Source organism: Podarcis muralis, chromosome 10 (genome assembly GCF_964188315.1).
Source record: "Podarcis muralis chromosome 10, rPodMur119.hap1.1, whole genome shotgun sequence".
Lineage (NCBI taxonomy): Eukaryota > Metazoa > Chordata > Lepidosauria > Squamata > Lacertidae > Podarcis > Podarcis muralis.
Genome location: NC_135664.1, coordinates 32,788,397 through 32,807,181, shown reverse-complemented (window position 1 = coordinate 32,807,181; position 18,785 = coordinate 32,788,397). Strand labels below are relative to the sequence as shown.

Here is an 18,785-nt window from a genome sequence, read left to right as displayed (position 1 = left end):
CTAATGACCAGCTGAAATTGGAGTTCAGGGAGAGAAGCTAATGGAGTGCCTCTCCTTTCCATCACTTCCTCTGCTGCAAGCAGATTTGTCCTCATCAATGATAAAATACTTTGCACTGTTCTGCTAAGAAGTTGAGAGTTGTACGACAAAGCCTGCAGTCCTATACCTAATTATTTAATAGCAAGCTCAAATGAACTCCACAAGTTTTACTTCTGAGTAGACATTTACCAGACTGCAAAATCAACTGAATGGGAAACACATTTTAGCTTTTCTGATAACACTATATTCATGTAAACAGTTGCTTCAGCCTAAAGAATGAACTGTAGAGTTTAATATTAACTTCAATATTATTCACTTAGGAAAGATGGGCAATAGTAAGTCCTTAACTTCTGTCCCAAGAATGAGTGATCAATAGTAAGCCTAGCTGTGTTAAGTGGGACATGCTTCCAGGTACTGGGCACCAGATTCCAGCATCAGTTATGCTACTGTGAACAATATCTCAGTTTTTAGCAGGATAGTTGATCCAGTAAAAGTTTTCATTGATGGAAAGGAGGTGATTTCACTTCCCTATGCAGCGCCCTTTGTTCTCTAAATCTGCTCCAGAGGCCTGGATGACTTTTTCAAACAGTGTGATAGGTAACAGTTTTCAGAAAATGGATTTATATACCCTCAGCTATACACAGAACCACAGAATAGAATTATAAATTGTAGAGTTGGAAGGGCACCCACACACACCCTGCAATGCAGGAATCATGAAATACTTTCTTGGAATTTTTTTTGTTCTTTAATGTCAATATGACTCTTGCAATGCTATTTCGGAAGTTAAGCTATGGCTAAATTATCACCTATATGCACTTTTTACAGAAATGCAGTGAGTTACTTGGAAGTACTTCTTATCTGTGTTAACCGAAACCAAAAAACAAGCAAGTGTCACTTCAAGCTGCAGAATGCTGCCATGCAATTTTAACCCTTCAACACTTTTATTTTTTAATGGTAACAATCTGATATTGGGGTCCAAAGATCCCATTAAAGTTCTAGCTAGAAATAAAGGTTATAACTGATTTCATTATGAGAGTGTTAATGCTTACGTCCAGAAAAGGCCAACTAGGAGTAGGATTAGTCCCAAAGGGCAGAAGAGGGGAAACGTTTTCGGCCCAAGTGCCACATTCCCTTCCTAACAACCTTCTGAGAGTCACATGCAAGTGGTAAGCGGAGCCAGGGGCAAAAGTGGACAGAGCAATAAAAGTAAAATATACCTCCGTACAGTAAGTTAGTTTCTATATACGCTCACATACACTTCTCTATCCTCCATTCAGGCAAGCAACAGGCAGTAACAAGAGTTCAAGGAAGCATTCCAACTAGGCAAAAACATTCAAGGGGTGTGTGAAGCATGGCTGTTGAGAGATGTGCATGGGAAGTGAGGGTGTGTTTCCTAGGGAAGAGTTCCAAGCACAGGGAGGCCTGAGATTCAACACCACTGCCCTAGGCAAAATTTACTCCTGGAGTTCAACAGACTCCTGCAATGCTTTGTATTGGGGTTTCTCTGTTTTCTGATACAGGACTGTACAGATCTAATTCCCTCCACCACCACCAGCCCCCCAAAAACTCTCCAGTATCCGTTAAGTGGTATTACAAAAAAGGGGGGATTTATTATACAGATGGAATGCTGTTGTTTTCTCTATCCTATTTTGAGAAGTTGATGGGAATAGAACAGACCCCAGTTACCTTTGGCATTTCAGAGCTTCCCTTTCCCATTCGTCTCAAAAGCAGTAAAGCAGATTAGTAAGTTAAATGTAAATTATAAGAAATTGTAAATGGCGGTGGGAGGTGAAACACCACAGGACAATTGGTCCCACAATTGTGAAGAGAACGTGGAATATATGATGGTTCATGTTTGCTCAAAAGTATTTCCAAAAGCCGCTGGAGTGCACAACACCAGTAAGGTAGCTAGGGTTCATAACAACCCACACTAAGGTAAGAGGTTTAAGAGTTATTTATCGTTGTAATTAACAATAATTTTGTTCTTTGCTTTTCATTGTTAAAATTTAATTAAAAATTGTTAATAAAAAGTAGAGCTTATTTGTCATAATCTGGCACACACTTAACTCAAACTTGTCTTATCAGTGGAACTTAATGAGTGTAGCAGTGCTATTTGAAAGCCATTTTAAAATACGTATTTTTGAAAGATTAATTATAATTAAATTATTTTGTAGTTTTCAAGTTTAAGTCACTGCCTACAATTATAACACTAGTTTACCTTCAGATATTTCAAAGTGTTTTCAAGAGTTTTGGGTATTTTCCTTAGAAATCTTAACAATCATGAAACATTGCAGCTAAACAATATGTGCACTTATGACAATTAAAGTAAAATGGGGTTTCAAAAACATGCAACTGTTTTAAACTGATGGGGCTAACTGATTCCATTTTGAATAGATGTCTGGAACAAGACAATGGAAAAAATAGAAATGTCCCTACTGTCCACACAACAAAGAATTAAAATGTAATTTACTTTCCTAATAAAGTAAATAGAAGACAGCAATACAGAAAATTCAACCTAGGAGAAATTCTTCTCCAAGCCATCCTGTCAACAGGAGTTTTGCAGAAGCTAATTACCAGTAATTAATCTTTGTCTCTTAACATTTAGAAATAAGGGAAACCCTTGCCAATAGTAAACAGAAGACAACTTTTTAAAAACAACATTTTATTTGATATGTATCTCAAGTTATGGACACTTTACAAATTTGTGTGTATTTTTTATAAACAAAACTATAAGCATACATTTTAGAAAGATAACTTTCCAATAAAGCTAGACCTTTCAAAAAGGAAGCCAACTTCAATACACGCACCTAAATTTATCAGCACTTCCAGTATAAAATCTACTTCTGTGTTTTTAAGTGGTTACCTCCTAGTTTCATTTTCTATAATCTCACGGACATTTGAGTGCCGCCTCATTCTCATCCAAACCAATTTTCTGGAGAGCCAACTTTTAACCTCCAAACTAACCAAACTTTTTTTAAAAAAAAACAAAAACATTAGTGCTGATACACAAGTGCAGCAGGATTAATATCTTATGAATTTCTCTTGCTGTCAGAAGGTGTTAGATATATTCTGTTAGTATCTAAACTCCTTACTTCCTCCTAGATGAATGAGAATGGAACAGTATCACTGTAATGGGGAAAAATATGAAGGACTTCAGAAGACGAGATAGAATACATACAGACATCATCTTAGATTCCAAAGAATATAGAAACTATATTTGTGATATTCCATGAAGCAGTTCTACATTACCGTAGTTCTACATTCTATTTTTTATATATATATTAAAAAGTTTGTGTCATTTCAGTGATCTACACAATATCCCAGAGACCAAGTACCGGTACTCAATGTTGTACTTCTAGTTATCTTTTAAGACAATTGCAATATAGAGAGAATACCCGAAGAGCCAAAGGTTTCTTAAAACTTTGTTCTAAAGATGGAAACTCCTTATCTATTTCAACTTTTAAAATTTAACCTTAAAGCAGTCTGCCTCTTTTTAGCAGTGCAAACAGCTGCAATAGATATGTCGAAGAGTGGAAAGATGTTGAACAGAAGCAAGGGAAGAAAATCAGCTTCCATGCCGAAAAGCAATGATCTGGCACAAAAGACCAGGAAGTCGGTTGCATGAACTCTGTAAGACCATCCACTCTCTTCCTGCAGTGTGGTTGGGAGCAGACTTCTTACAACATTGTTTTGAAAAACAATAACAACAGGAGTGATTTTAACATACAGTTGTGACACAAGACCATCTATTCCACTCCACTCTAAGCATCCTCAACTTTAGAGACTAGAATGTGGCTCAGGAATAAATTTTTAATGGATGAAGAAAGGGCAAGGAGGAAAACTAAATTTACTTTATTGACACATTCTAAAAAGAAGCAGCATTCTTGTGAGTTTGGCATTGTCTGCTTCGATGGTAGCTTTGGTGCTCTACTATTGCTAAACTATAAAATAGAAATGCTTTACAGGGGTTCAATAACTGGGTGAGAGCTCCTTCATTAGAATAATTACAAACCTGAGTAAGTTTCATGTTGGTACTCTCTTAGAGGGTCTCAGCCTGGTGTTGGGCAGACTGGGAGTGCTGGTGGTCTATCAAGCCCCCTGTTGCCCAAATGCACCCCTGACTAAGCTGGCCAAAATTGTATCTCGCATGGTGTTGGAGGACTTCAGTATCCATGCAGAAACTGATGTTAGGCCTGCTCAGCACTTTATAGTCTTCATGACAACCATGGGGCTGTCTCAGTCATCAGTCCAACAAAATGAGCAGTGCACACCCTCAATGTAGTCTTTACTCCAAGTGATGAGCAGTGAAACAAAGTTGTACAGGGCGCAATGCAGTTCCTTGTTCTAGTTGGATCATTACCTGGTGAAGATTAGACTAATTACTGCTATTCCCCCGAAAGGTCATGGGCCTTTTTGAATGGTCTATCCCCAGGGATTGATGGAATGTGAGGGGTTCCTGAATCTGAACTGGGGATCTTTCAGAAGAGAAAGCTGATAATCTTGTCAATGCCCCAGTTTCACTATGAAATAGTGAGCTGAAATGAGTGATTGACATGATCACTACTAAGTGTCCTCACTGCCGTTGTGGAGCCCCAGTGGCTCTTTTGTATTCTGAAGAGCTTCGTACCATGAAGCAAACTAGATGAAGACTAAAGCGCAAATGCTGCAAGTCTGACTCTGAAGCAGATTGAACGCTTGTCAGTGGGCATAATCTTGTCTACCATGGTGCAGTACAGGCTGCAAAGAAGGCTCATATCACAGCTTGGATTGCTTCTTCTAATAGCAAGCTGGCAAAAATATTTCACAGTCTGGAGATTACTGACTCCCACTCTAGGGGTGGGAACTTTGGTGCATTCAAGGACCTGCTGTGACCAACTGGCTACACAATTTGAGGATAGGGTTGCTTGACTTCCGAGTGATCTTGACTCTTCAATTATTGTAGTTCCAGATGAAGTATCCAAAACCAGAGTTGGTGGTGTGCTGTGGGATTGGTTTCAGCTTGTACAGGCAACTGATGTGGACAAAGTGCTGGCGGTAATACATCCAAACATATGCCCTCCTAACCCTATCCCCAACTGGCTTATTAAATCTAAGGCTTGACTGCTTAGCTCCAAAGCACAGATAACACTTCTCATGGTACAGCCTCTCCTTTAAAAACCCCAGCTCTGGACCCCTTGGACTGGAATAATTACAGTAGCAATTCAAGTTACAAGCGCCTCAGGTTACAAACACCACTAACCTGGAAGAGTTACCTCGAGTTGAGAACTTTGCCCCAGGATGAGAACGGAAATCGTGTGCCGGCGGCGCAGCAGCAGCAAGAGGCTCCATTAGCGAAAGCATGCCTCTAGTTAAGAACAGTTTCAGGTTAAGAACGTACCTCTGGAATGAATTAAGTTCGTAACTAGAGGTACCACTGTACTAAATATCCCTTCTTGGGGGAGGTGGCAGACAGGATTGTAGTGGGACAGCTGCAGGCATTCTTGGATGACACAAATTCTTTAGATCAGTTCCAATCTGGGTTCAGGCCAAGCCATGGGATTGAGTCTGTCTTGGTCGCCCTGACAGATTACCCTTCCAGAGAGTGGAACAAGGGGAATGTGACCTTACTCCTGCTTCTTAATCTCTCTGAGGGTTTTGGTACCATAGACCATAGTATCTTCCCAGACTGGTTCTATGGAATGGGAACTGGAAGCACTGAATTGTCATTGTTCCTGTCCAACCTTCAGGACAGAGTCCAAAGAACAGAACTAAAAGAGTACTTTGGGGGACCTCAAGCAGTTACACTATGACACTACTCTATTCCCAGTGCTACTTAGTATTTACCTGGTGCCACTGGGAGCAGTCTTTAAAATAATTTGGAGGCAGGGTGACATCATACACTGATGACACTCAGCTCCATTTCTCCGTAACACCTGAATCAACAAAGCTAGGCAGGCCCTGGACCAATGCCTGGTGAAGTGGTGGGATGGATAAAGGAAAGTAAGCTGAAATTGAATCTTGGCAAGACCAAGGCACTGTGGGTGAGTGGCTCCTATGTCCAGAAAATTAGTCCTAGAAGGGTTTACTCTTCCCCTGCAGGAGAAAGTACATAGCTTGATTGCTCTTCTGGATCCAGCTTTGTGACAAGAAATCCAGCTAGCCTCAACAGCTGTAAGCACCTTTTACCAGCTGCAAATGGTACAACAGCTACAGCAATTCCTGGAATGGGAGACCTTGACCACAATAGTTCAGGCATTGGTACTACATCATTAGATTACTGCAATGCACTCTATGTACGGCTTCCCTGTGGCAACACTCACAGTTTGGAACCAGTGTTAGAAAGTGAGATATAAAAGCTAGGAGCCAAATTGCTAGAAAAATAAGCCATATTCAAGTTACTGATGTGGATGATTTCCACATTATTATGATGTGGTTAAATGCTTCTTCGTGAGCAATGTGGACTCATGGAACTAGAATGGTGTGTTCAACCTGGAGTAGAATCAGAAGGTTTAGCAAACCTTGCAGCAGAAGGCTGACACCATGACTGTTCTATGCAACTCCATAAGCTGTCCCTTAAAGGCACTGGACTTAAAAGGAAGCAGCTGTAAATGTTATCAAGACTAGGGATAGAAGAGGAATGGATTCCAAGGCAGACTCACTTGATCAATCTGGGCTGATCATAACTGTACATGTAGTTTAGCCTCATTTATCTTATATACAATCAACTACCAAAAGCTTTCAACGTAACTGTAGGGGAAGATATAAAAGTGATCTTGAGCTGTAAACATGAGAGGGGAGATGCTCAGGTGGTGTTTCATACATTTCTTGCTGGTGGTGCAGTCAATATCAATTCAAATGATACAGACACACTCATAATGATGGTCTATGACCTCACTTGAACCGTCAAAAAGCAGATTGGTTCAAGCAGATATTCAACAGGTTCATCAGCATAAGGAAGATCATGAACAAAATTTGAATTCCAGGCTCTCTCAAACGTGTTCTAACAAGTACTGCAAACACACGCTACAGAGCCTCAAAACAAGTTCTCTTCAGGAAAGTTCTTAGGATTGATATGCTTGACCTATTTTCAACTCTTGGAAATAACAAAACCTTGAATTCTGATACAGAAAGGGATGCTACAACTTTCATCCAACCCATGGTCCACTCTGGAAAGAAGATAACTGTAGACAGTATACAATCAGCTTGCCACCAAAACGACTTAGATCATCTGAATCCTTATGGCCGAAGTCTTCAACTTTTTTCAAACCCAGGCTCCACCTTTACCCAGACATCCATCTGAGGATCCATGTCTTAATTTCTTTATCATTTGTAGTAGTGCTGCTGTTGTAAAAGGTAAAAGTAGTGCTGCTGTTGTAACCTACCTTTGATCAGACTATGTCCAGCAATGAGTCCCAACCCACCAGCTGAATACTACATGTCTAAACTGTCTGATCAAAGGGGGGTAATTTTTGCTGCATATGATTTGTGCCGCCTGAAACAAAACAAAAAGAAAATGTGTACAGTCCACCATTTGTACAGTCCACTGGCCCACTGATAAACTCTTCCAGACTAGTTTTCATGGTAAAAAAAAAACCTGTAAGCTACTATTTTATACAGGCAGAACAAATAACCTAGCAGTACAGCCCTTAGTCCATTGTAAAGATCAGGGACACAAAGAATGAAATAACCCAGTACATCTATACACTACTTCTCAATGCTTGTTTCCTTTCCTCTTTATTCTGCACATGTATTTTCTTGGCTGAAAAATGGTACAACTGTACAAAAGCAGGTAAATTTTAGTTTTTATTCTATAAAAGCACCCTCTCACACCACATGGGAAGAGAAGCTAAGAAATGTGGTAGATTGCAAAGACCAAACCACTTTAAGTTATTGGGGTAAGGAGTAATGAGTAAAACAGTGGTTCTTATATTTTGCACTATTTTCAATACAGCATACGAACAACTGTTGTACAAACTGCTCTAATAACTTATTTCCAGGTAAACACTCTGCTCATAAAATTTAAACTCAAAAGTTTAGCATCTCCCAAAGGTATATGTACTAGATGGTATTTCCTTCTTTGACACAATCCGCCCAAAAAATTCAGTGGGAATGTGGCCAGCTTCACCTTTAAAGTGTGCCTGTTCCAACTAGAGTTGTAGCTAAGTTTCTCCTGGTACTTCAAGAACATGAAATATATTGGGTGATATCCACTGTTAGTCATACTCAGAACTGACTCACCAAAAATCAATCCTACTGATTTCAGTGGAACTCCTGAGCATTCTAGTTTGGTATCACCTATTACGTATAACAGCTGATAAAAGTGGTTAAGTATGGTAAATTTGTGAAAATATAACTCGCCTTTGTTTTATTGAAACAACAACTACCCAAAGATGAAGATGTAAGTTGTTACAACCCCTGCTACATATATATATTTGACAATTAGGAAACTAAAAAAGAAAAGATAATAGAAAAGATCAACATTGTAACAAACAAAAAGTAAGTTATGTTATCTGAGCTTAGAAGCATTTTCACACATAAACATAAAAAAATAATTTCTGGAGAAAAGGCTCAAAGATATAAACACCACCACAATGTAATTAAGAAGTTGCAATAAATTTGAATATCAAATACACTTTATAATTCTATCCACTGTTACTTCACATAGCAAGCATCAACGTAACTGAGTAAATGATGATTAATTCTATTCCAATCCCAGTAAATGTATTTTTTCTTAAAACAGTATAACTTCTTCTATTTATCTAAACAGTATTTGTGTCTGAAAGACCAATTGCTTCCTATTCTGAATTTTTATGGCAAGCCTCAAGGTCTTCAGAAAATGGAAGGTCTGAATGAAATGAAAGCAGCTTCTCAACTCTTTTCACATATTTATGAATCTAGTCTAGTCCAACGCTCTGCAATGCAGGAATCTCATCTAAAGCATCCATCACAGATGGCCATCCAAACTCTGCTTTAAAACTTCCACCTTCCAAGGGGCTCCCAATCCACCGTCAAGCAGCTCTTACTATCAGAAGGTTCTTTTTGATGCTTAGTCTGAATCTCCTCTCTTGTAGCTTCTTGTCAACATCCTTCTTAAATTCTGGTAGCCAAAACTGGACACAGTACTACAGGTATGGGCTGGCCAAGGCAGAATACAGAGAGACCATTACTTCCCTTGAACAGGCAGGACACTAGACTTCTGTTGGTACAGCCTAGACTAGCATTAGCTTTTTTTGCTGCTGCATCACACTCACGTTTAGCTCTTGTTTGGCTTGTGGCCTAACTAAAATTCCTCAGTCCTTTTCACATGTACTACTGGCAAGCCAAGTTTCCCCCATCTTATATTTGTACAGCTGGTTCTTCCTGCCTAAGTGTAGAACCATGCATTTATCCCTACTGAAATTCATTTTGTTAGTTTTGGTCCAGTTCTTCAATCTATTAAGGTCATCTTGAATCCTTGATTATGTATTCTACACCCTCCCAGAATGGTGTCTTCTGCAAATTTGCTGAGCATCCCCTCAATTCCTTCATCCAAGTAATTTATAAAGATGTTGAACAATGGGCCCAGGACAGAACCCTGCAGTACCCACTTTTCACTTTTATCCAGGATGACACAAAACCATTAGTGAGCACTCTTTGGGTTTGGTCAGTCAACCAGCTACCAATCCACCTAACAGTAACTTTGTCCAGCCCCCATTTTACCAGCTTCTCTGCAAGAATATCATGGAGGACTCTGTCAAAAGTCTTACTGAAAGAAAGATACACTACATCTACAGCATTACCCTGGTCCTTCAAGCTTGTAACTCTTTCCAAAAAGAGAATTGAGATTTGCCTGTCATGACTTGTTTCTGAGAAACCCATGCTTGCGTCTTAGTAATCACAACTTTTCTAAGTGCTCATAGACCATTTAATTATCTGTTCTAGGACCTTGCCTAGTGCAGATGTCAAACTGTTACATAGGTCTACTTTTTCCCCCTTTATGGAGATGCAGACATTCGCCTGCCTCCAATCTGCAGGGACCTCACCTGTCTCCAAGAATTCTCAACGATTATAGACAGGCTCTGAGATTACATCCACAAGCTCCTTTAGTACCCTTGGGTGCAGCTCATTACGTCCTGGAGATTTGAATTCATTTAAAGTAGTTAGGTGTTCCCTTACCACCTCTTTTCCTATATTGGGTTGAAGCTCTCTCCTTGTATCATTTATTATGTTATCACCAGGTTGGGCACTGCTTTCCTTTTAAGTGAAGACAAAGGTAAAGTACATGTTGAGTAGTTCCACCTTCTCTCTGCCACCGAAGAGTATTTCTCCATGCAGAAGACCTAATACATACTTTCTTTCTTTTGCTTTTTCAAACATGGTTGAGGAAAGCTTTAAAAATTATTTTTAACCTCTCTTGAAGGCCTGAACTAATTTCTGAGCTCTGGTCTGCTTGACCTTCTCCCGGCATTTGTTGGCTGCTCATGTATATTCTTACTTTGTGATTTCCCCTTTCTTCCATTTCTTATACATGCCGTTGTTAAATCTCAGCTCATCTGTAGCCACACTAGTTTCTTTAGATGCCTCCCACTTTCCTTTCTTGTTGGAACTGTCTGCATTTGGGCCTTCAATATATCTCCTTTAAGTAACTCCCATTCCTCTTGGACTCCCTTCTCTTCGAATATTTCTGACCATGGGATCTCACCCAGAAGTTACTTAAGCATTTTGAAATCTGCCTTCTTAAAGTCCAGGGTGCATGCCCAACTACACTCAGCTTTCCCTTGCCTCTATCATGAAACCCAAGAGGACATGATCACTTCCTCTCAAGGTTCCCAGTACTTCCACTTTGTCAACCAGTTCCTCCATTAGGTTCAAGACACATGATCCCCTTGTTGCTTCTTCAAGCTTCTGGGAAATGAAATTGTCAGCGAAGAAAGTGAGGAATTTGTTGGACTTTACATTCTTGGCTGAGATTGAGTTCCAACAGGTTTCAGGGTAGCTGAAGTATCCCATGATTACTTTATCTCTCCTTTTTGAATGTTCGGTAACGTGCTCTAAGAAGGCAATGTTCATATTTTAAGTTCCAATATCATCTTTATACTATTATTCTAGGAAGATGAAAGTGTTTTCATATCAGATTGATTTCATTAATGAAATCCAAATACACATTCCTAATTAATTTATTTCAAATAAGAACAAATATATTTCAAATCCTAATGGGCTTGAACAGTGTTAGAAAGTGGGATAGAAAAGCTAGGAGTCAAATGGCTTTTGGGACCTAGCTTGTGGGAGTCAAAACAGAATGTCTAGTCACCATTGGGGGGGGTGTCGGCAACCCTATTTATTTTGATAAGCATGAACTAATACGCAATTCACATAAGTGAAACATTGTTAATATCAGTTTTTAGCAGAAATTGTTAATACATGTTTAATTTGGTGTTTACAATAAAAATATTGGTACCATACTTCATTTTTTCCAAACACTCTACTCTTTATTGTTAAACTCTTTGACATATTGTCTAGCCTTAACATATACGTTGAGGTTTAAAGCACATGCATTTCAGTAATCCTTGAATGTCAGCCAGGTGCAAAAAATAGCACCCAGACTTTTTTAGGTTCTCACAAATGGAGAATCTTTAGATGCAAAATTCACCTGGCGCCCTGCTAATTTTGAACCCTGGACTAAAGCTTTCCAAGATACTAAAAATAATGTCTCTTGTTAAATTTTACTTTACACACTCTGCACTACTCTCTCCCTGGTACCTAGAGAGTCCATTCCTTTTATTCTTGTGCAACTTAGCAATGCCAACCAATTTCAAGGTCACATGAAATATAAAAACCTGCCATCTTCAAAATTACCTTTTAATGTACAGTGATAACACAGGGCTGTCCATTTTCTGTATCTCTAACAGAAACTGGATGTGCAGGCATGAGCAGGTGACAACATCTACCTCTATACTATGAAAAGGTGTATCTGCATATTGCATACCAAAAGCACACTAGTAGGCCAGGCAGAGGTTCATTTGGCTACCTGGCAGCATTATAAACAGATTCTGTTTTTACATACTTTAGTTCAGAAGAGCCTCCTAGAATTTGTATACTTCATAACCCAAATAACTGTTTTAAAAATCATCAATTACAGTCCCTCTGCCAAGACAAGGAAATTGTATGAGCTATGGACAGAGGCTCTCCAACTCAGTTGCATTCAAGGCCTACAGATTTATTTAGTTTGAGGATGAATATTTTTTTAAATGAAAACAGAATTCTAATATACAATTTTATCCAGAGAAGAGGTCCAACCCTTAAATCAACTCCTCACAACCCAGAACTGGTGAAGGAAGCATGTAGCTTATAATCACCTGGCAGAACACAGTCAGATATTTTCTGATCAGAAAGTCTGTCCTGTTATTTGTAACAACCAAACGGCACACAATTTCCATAGAAAGATGGAATATAAATTATTGTAATAAATAAAATCACAGGAAGCCCCAAAGTTGATTTTAGAACCAAGGGTGGTATCCAAACAAGTGTGGCTTAACCACACCCATTCAAAACTATGGCTACCTTAAGCTTATTTATTTCAGTGGATCTAGTCAGAGTATGGCTTATGTTTGATACAACCCTGAATACATAAAGTTAAACTGGATGTTCTGTAATGTTTTTAAATCTAAATGAATAAATTTACTAGTTTAGCTTTTCAATAACCTAATTTGAGAGTACTTAATATAAAAAAGTACTACCAGTCAAATGTAAACCAGTTTTTAACGGTATGTGTATGCTAAAAAGGCAAGTTTAAATGGCAGACATATCTGAGTCCCAACACACAAGACTACTATTTGTGGACGTCAGAGCTTTGCATTGTTCACTACTCGGAAATAAATAGGAGAAGCTTTTTATTACAAGGAACCTGCAGGGAGGCCAAATCCTGTGCAAAATTTTGAATTAGGTTGCAAATCTTTCTGTTACCTGTAAAAGTACAATTTTGACTTTTAAAGCTAGTTCAAATGTGCCAAGAAGTTTAATGATGTCACAGGCTACTTGTTAAGCATTTCAATTTCATCACTAAAACAGTTCAATAACAGTATCAACTATGATCAATACCCAAGGCTGCAAGTCTATATCCACTCACCTGGGAGTAACACCACTGAACTCAATGGGGCTCATTTCTGAGCAGGCATATATAGTGTATTTCACACATAATTGCTAAAAACAAAAGCAAACAACAAGCTAAAGTGATAAATTAAAAATGCTCAGGTGAACATACATATAGAAACGGGTAGAATCTCCATAATATATTGACTTGGCTATTCACTACCCTTTTTGACATTCTAATACTATTTCTTCATTCTATGAAGATACAAACAACTGTTATCGCCTTCACCCTCATGAAATTTCATGTCTAGTGTGTCACAACGTGTGCTGAGATACCTTAACAAACCAGGAAGTGCAGGAGAGTTTCAGAGGACAAAGACTGCCTCAAGTGCTATATACTGTCTACACAGAAAGCAACTCCATGTAAAAGTAACATGTAAACAACACGTTACTTAATATTTGATTATTGTGCAAGCATCTACTGTATATACATGTTCTGGGAAACTGAAGTCAATCAGTACATGGAATTTTATTGCCTGTAAATATTACATAATTAGACCAAACTATTATCTAATATATTGGTCTATCTAATATATTGGTTATTTATTTCATCATAAATAACCATTACATGTTCATCTTAAGTTGCCTTAAATAGCCTTTTAAAAAAAGAGAAAGAAACTCACACTTGCATGACTCTGAAACTACTGCAAAGAATTTTATGAAGGACTTAAGAAATAAAGAAACCGTGATGGTCACAGTGTGGTAACTTTGTGAATATCTATTTTGAATCCTTGAAAGAAACTTGATTTTTGTATTTCAGATACTGTAGTGAACATGGAATGCACGTCTCTGCTTACACTCAGAAATAAGTGTAAGTGAATTAAAGTGGGTTTACTTCCAGGTACATGTACATAGAATTGCAGTTTTAATAAGCTAAGAGGAAAGTATCTCCATGGCAAATTGTAGAACATACTAATGTGCCACTTTAAGCACCACTGAAACAGTGGAACTAGTTTTGAGTCACAGTGGACTGCTCTGCAAATGAAGTAACTGCCACAACTTATGATTTCCAAGTAATGTATAATTGTATCCAGAGTTCCCTTGAGTGGAACAGAGCTCACAGGATGCCCTCTTGCTTTCTGTGAATTCTATCCTTCTCCTATAAAGTCTGTTCCAGAGGGCTGAGAGACCCTTCTGAATAGTGTGTGAAGTGGTGTGGGAGTCTGCACTGAGAATCAGCCTCCTCCCACCCGCCTGCTCCCCGGTTCCATCAGCAGGAGCCTCCAATGGATTGCAGTCCCTTCCATTTATAGAAAGGCCAGCTCTGAATCCAACTCTATGCATAACGATGGACAATATCAATCATTATGTTATATATTAGTAATTCCAGAAAATGTTACCTACTCCATGCAACTTTTAATTACTCGAGTTTAACGGGTAAGTTGTTTGTACTCAAGGTTACAGTCTTTAAACAGTTCAAAATTTTGTGCAGTGAATCCATACACAATTCTCACCATGGAAAACCTAACTTTATGGTATAAAAATATCCACCAGAGACATTAGAAGACCTCTGCTTCTGTTACATGAGTATCAGACAACTTTTCAGGCAGCATCATTGAAGTACAACTTTTTGAGCTTAAGAACTACTCCTGATAATTACTAACCATTTTCTGCCGTTACTTTAGTACATAAATCTAGACGTCATGTCTTGCTTAAAATGAGAAGAAACCTTGACGTTAGTGGTTTTCAACCAGTGTGCCATGGCTCCCTGGAGTGCCTTGAATGATAGTTAGGGGTGCTGCAGGCAACACTGGCCTCTGTCCCTCTTTCCTTTCTTCCCTCCTCGTGATGCCCTCTTGAGTCTCTGCCTCCAAAAGACTTACACAACTGTTTGTTACAGCCCCCCTGGTTACATGCTCCTCAGGTGAATGGTGCCTCTGGGGCTGGCCAGGGGGTGCTTCCCAAGTCCTGTAGGGCAGTGTGAGAAGGCACCTCTCTTTGGGGCAGGTGGCAGCTCAGAGAACGGGGGCGGCAGCTGCAGCTGCCCAGGACTCCCAGTGAGAGGGGATAGGAGGCTGAGGAAACACTCCACAAGGGAGCATGTTTGAAAAGGGGTGAGGGGCTGCTGACTCTGCAGGCAAAGGGTGACATAACTGGGCTCCTAAGACCCACAGAAAGAATGTACCTGGGTCAAAGGAGCTGTGGACTCAAAAAGGTTGAAAACCTTTACTCTAAGGCATAACTAATGGTGATGGATGAAAAAATTTCCAGTGCTTTGTTTTTCTGTGGAAAATTTCCCATTTAAGAAGTCCATCAGCAACAATATATGGATCCCAGTTGCAAAAAATATTAGGCAAGTTTTTAGCTTTTCTCACTAAATACAAGTAAAATAAACAGTCTGTAATTAGATCAAACTTTATGACATCAGAAAAATTACTGATGAAATTATCCCCATTTGCACACATAAAAATTCCAGAAAAAATATTCTATTCAATTTCTTTCTGAAAAAGCCACACCACTAATATTTTATCAACAGGAAGAAGAAAGTCATGATCTGTAACAATTTTCTGAAGTCACTGAAGTAGAAGTTCACCCTCACAAACAACTATCAGAGTAGCTTTTAGAACTTACACTACATGGACTTTGGTAGAATCTATGCATATCTCATTAAGAGCTGAATACCCATTTCTGATTATTATTTTTAAAAGGTATTACCTGCTTGACATTTTACGTCAAACTGTATTAGAAATCTATTGGTGGGCATTAGTTATACAATTTTCATTATCCAGCCTTATCAGTAATATTTGCTCTTTATTAACTTTCCCTTAAAAATGATTTTTCTTAAACAATGGTATGTAAAAGATTTCCCTGCACACATTCATGACATCTTTAAGATCAAAACTGAAAGTTTCTATTTCAGGAACACCAATGTTTGTTGTTGTCTTTCACCAAATAGTAAACAAAGTGAACATTGTTTTTAGAAATGATTTGTGCTTTATGATCAGATGTATTATTTTGTGTATCATATTCAAACAGCTTCTATGTAGTCTTTTAATGTTGATTACTGTGTGTGTGTGTGTGTGTGTGTGTACAGACTAAATTAATTACCAGCAGCAAAAGAAGACTGACTTTCCACTCCCCTCCCCAAATATTTCACAAGTAATTAATGCTCAGTATTACTCCCACCATAAGTTTTTTTGAAAAACAAACTGTAAATTAGGGATTGAAACAATACACAAATTCCAAGTAGAAAGCTCAGCAGACTCACAAAACTGTTTCTGAGTCTTACAGCCTATACCTAAAATCTAGATGCCAGCAGGCCACACAGGACCAAAACAACCAGCTGCCTGGGATGCTTACAACTCCTCTATAAACTTTACAAGAGCATGTTAAGGTCTACAATATTGTACTCTGGAATGCCACATAACATATATTACTTCAAGAACCACCATGCAATTGTAAGAATCACCATGATATTTGCTTAAAAAGCAGGGGCTAGGCAGGAGAAGCTTCAATGCACCCACTGTGCTCTAACATGATCAGTTTTGCAAGTTGCAGTTTGCCATGGCTGAAAGATGTGCTACATACAAGGCCTCAACTTCGAACTTAAAAGGGGGGGGGGAGCAGCCAGGTATCAAAACTCCTTAATGGCCCAAACCATCTCAGTCTCATCAAAAACCTCACTCCTGCTCACTAAACGTTGACAGGATCGGCCACATTATTACACACAGCTTCAACGCGAACAAAGGGCAGCCTTGCCACTTCCTCCAGGGAGCTGCTTTTCCACCCCACCCCCCCAAATGCAATGTTACTATTTACACACACACAAACACACACACACACACACACAAACAAACACGTTATCAGTTTACCGCGGGGGAACTGCAGTGCACGCTCCCGAGCGAGCAAAACAAAAACAAGCCCATCCACGCAAGAAAGACCTCGTCCTGGAAGAGAGAGCGCAACCGCTCGCTCGCAAGTTTGTTCTGCAAACCTCGTCGGGGGCCGGAAGGAGGCTCTTCGCAACCGCTGGGTCGTACGGCTGCGGCGAAACACCCCCATACCCCCCCCCAGGCAAATGCAAAGGGAACCCCCCCCCCTTCTCCATCCCGGGCCTTCCATCCTAATAAACAGGCCGCCGAGGCCGCTTGGGAGGCGAGAAAGACGCGAGGCGGCGGGAAGGGGCAGAGAGCTCTGCTTTGTCGCTTCCTTACCCGGAGCCTCAGGCATCGGGGGGGACGCGGCGCTCGCACTCGGGTGGCCTAAAGGGCAGCAGCAGCAGCGCGGGAAAGAGGGAGAAGAGCGGAGGCGGCCGCGACTAGGCCGAGCGGCGGCTGGGCGGGAGGCGCAGGCAGGACCCGAGTCGGCCGGCGGCGGGAACGGAAGCAGCGGGCCCAGGGGAGGAGCGGCCGGGCAGAAGCAGGACGCGGCCCTGACGGGCCTCCGCGGTGCCGCCTCCCGCGGCGGGGCTTCCCACCCACCCCCTCCTTGCTCCGGGCCGGGCCTCGGGGCTGCCTGCTCAGAGCCTGCGCGTCGCCTCGCTCGCCCTCCTCCTCCTCTTCCCCTCACGCATCTCTTCTCACCCCCCTCCCTGCTCCTCTCCCTCAGAGAGAGAGAGAGAGAGAGACAAAAGCAAACGGAAACCGAGCGGGATGAAGCGGGCCTCGGCCAGCCCGAAGAGGGCCGGAGCCGTCGGGAAGGCCTCCCCCGGCGCCCGCCAGCTCCCCCGGGAGCTGCCGAGCTGGGCCGCGGCGGGGGGGAGAGGCGGCGGGGGGAAGGAGAATCGGGCCGAACTCACCGCATGAATTTTCTTGTCCCGAGGATCCAAGATGGCTGAGCACCCTGCACGGAGGATGCTGGGGGAGCGACCTTTACCCTCTGACCCCGCCGCTGCCGTCGTGACCTCGCCGTCGCCGCCGCCGCCCGGCAGTAACCGCGGGACCAGCGCTCGGTGCCGGCCTGCAGGCGCCCGTCGTCCGCCAGAGCCTCTGAGGGGGGAGAAACGCGGCCTGGCTTCTTCGGGCGGGCGCGGAGGAGTCTCGCGGAGCCCGGTCGGCGGGAGGCGCTTGCGGGCCTGAGGAGGAGGAGGAGGATGGCGGCGACGCCAGGCCCCGCTGTGGAGAGAGCGGCCTTGTGGGAGAAGAAGAGCTCCCGAGACATCCGGGGGAAGCGGGGCGGGCGGGCGGGGGAGCCGTTATTTACACGCTGGGAGGGAGGGAACCTTTTACACACGTCCTTGGGAGAGCGGGTTGTGGCGCGGGGGGTCGCCAGAGCCCCTTCATCTGAGCCTGGAGGGGAGGAAGAGGCTCTTTTCTCCTCCCCACCACTGAGGCCAGGATAGTCCCCGGTTTATTCCTATTCCAAAAGCTACGCTCAGCCGCCCACCCAGCCACCCCAGATGATGAAATTCCTATACGAAACTAGGGATTTGAATGCACCTTGTCACGTGGGATGGCCTTGTCACGCGTGTTCTGTGTGGTACGTAGACAGGGCTTCCCCGTGTGTGGTCTCTTTTGGGTAAGGATTTGACCACTTGGGAAGCAGGCCTAAGAGTAGTACCCATTTCTTCATTGAGGAACGCCTCAGAAGTTTCCAGGAAAGGGATAAGACACTTCTCTTAATGGTTTAAAGACAGGGTTTCTCAAATTAGCGTCTCCAGCTGTTTTTGGACTACAACTCCCATTATTATTATTATTATT

At 41.4% G+C, this 18,785-nt stretch overlaps 1 protein-coding gene across 9 annotated transcripts in view; it reads right to left on the bottom strand.

Annotated features, from left to right (window-relative positions):
• Positions 1 to 18,224, bottom strand: part of CNOT2 (CCR4-NOT transcription complex subunit 2) — a 56,198-nt gene extending 37,974 nt beyond the window's left edge. For 4 of the 9 annotated variants that reach the window (XR_013394352.1, XR_013394354.1, XR_013394353.1 and 1 more), the window contains exon 1: positions 17,885 to 18,007. The gene's annotated coding sequence lies outside the window, so the exon portion shown is untranslated. Of the gene's footprint in view, positions 1 to 17,300; positions 17,580 to 17,884 lie in introns of those variants that run through there. The other 5 variants (XM_028747724.2, XM_028747726.2, XM_028747729.2 and 2 more) reach the window with 4 other exon arrangements.
• Positions 18,225 to 18,785: the final 561 nt, after the last annotated feature.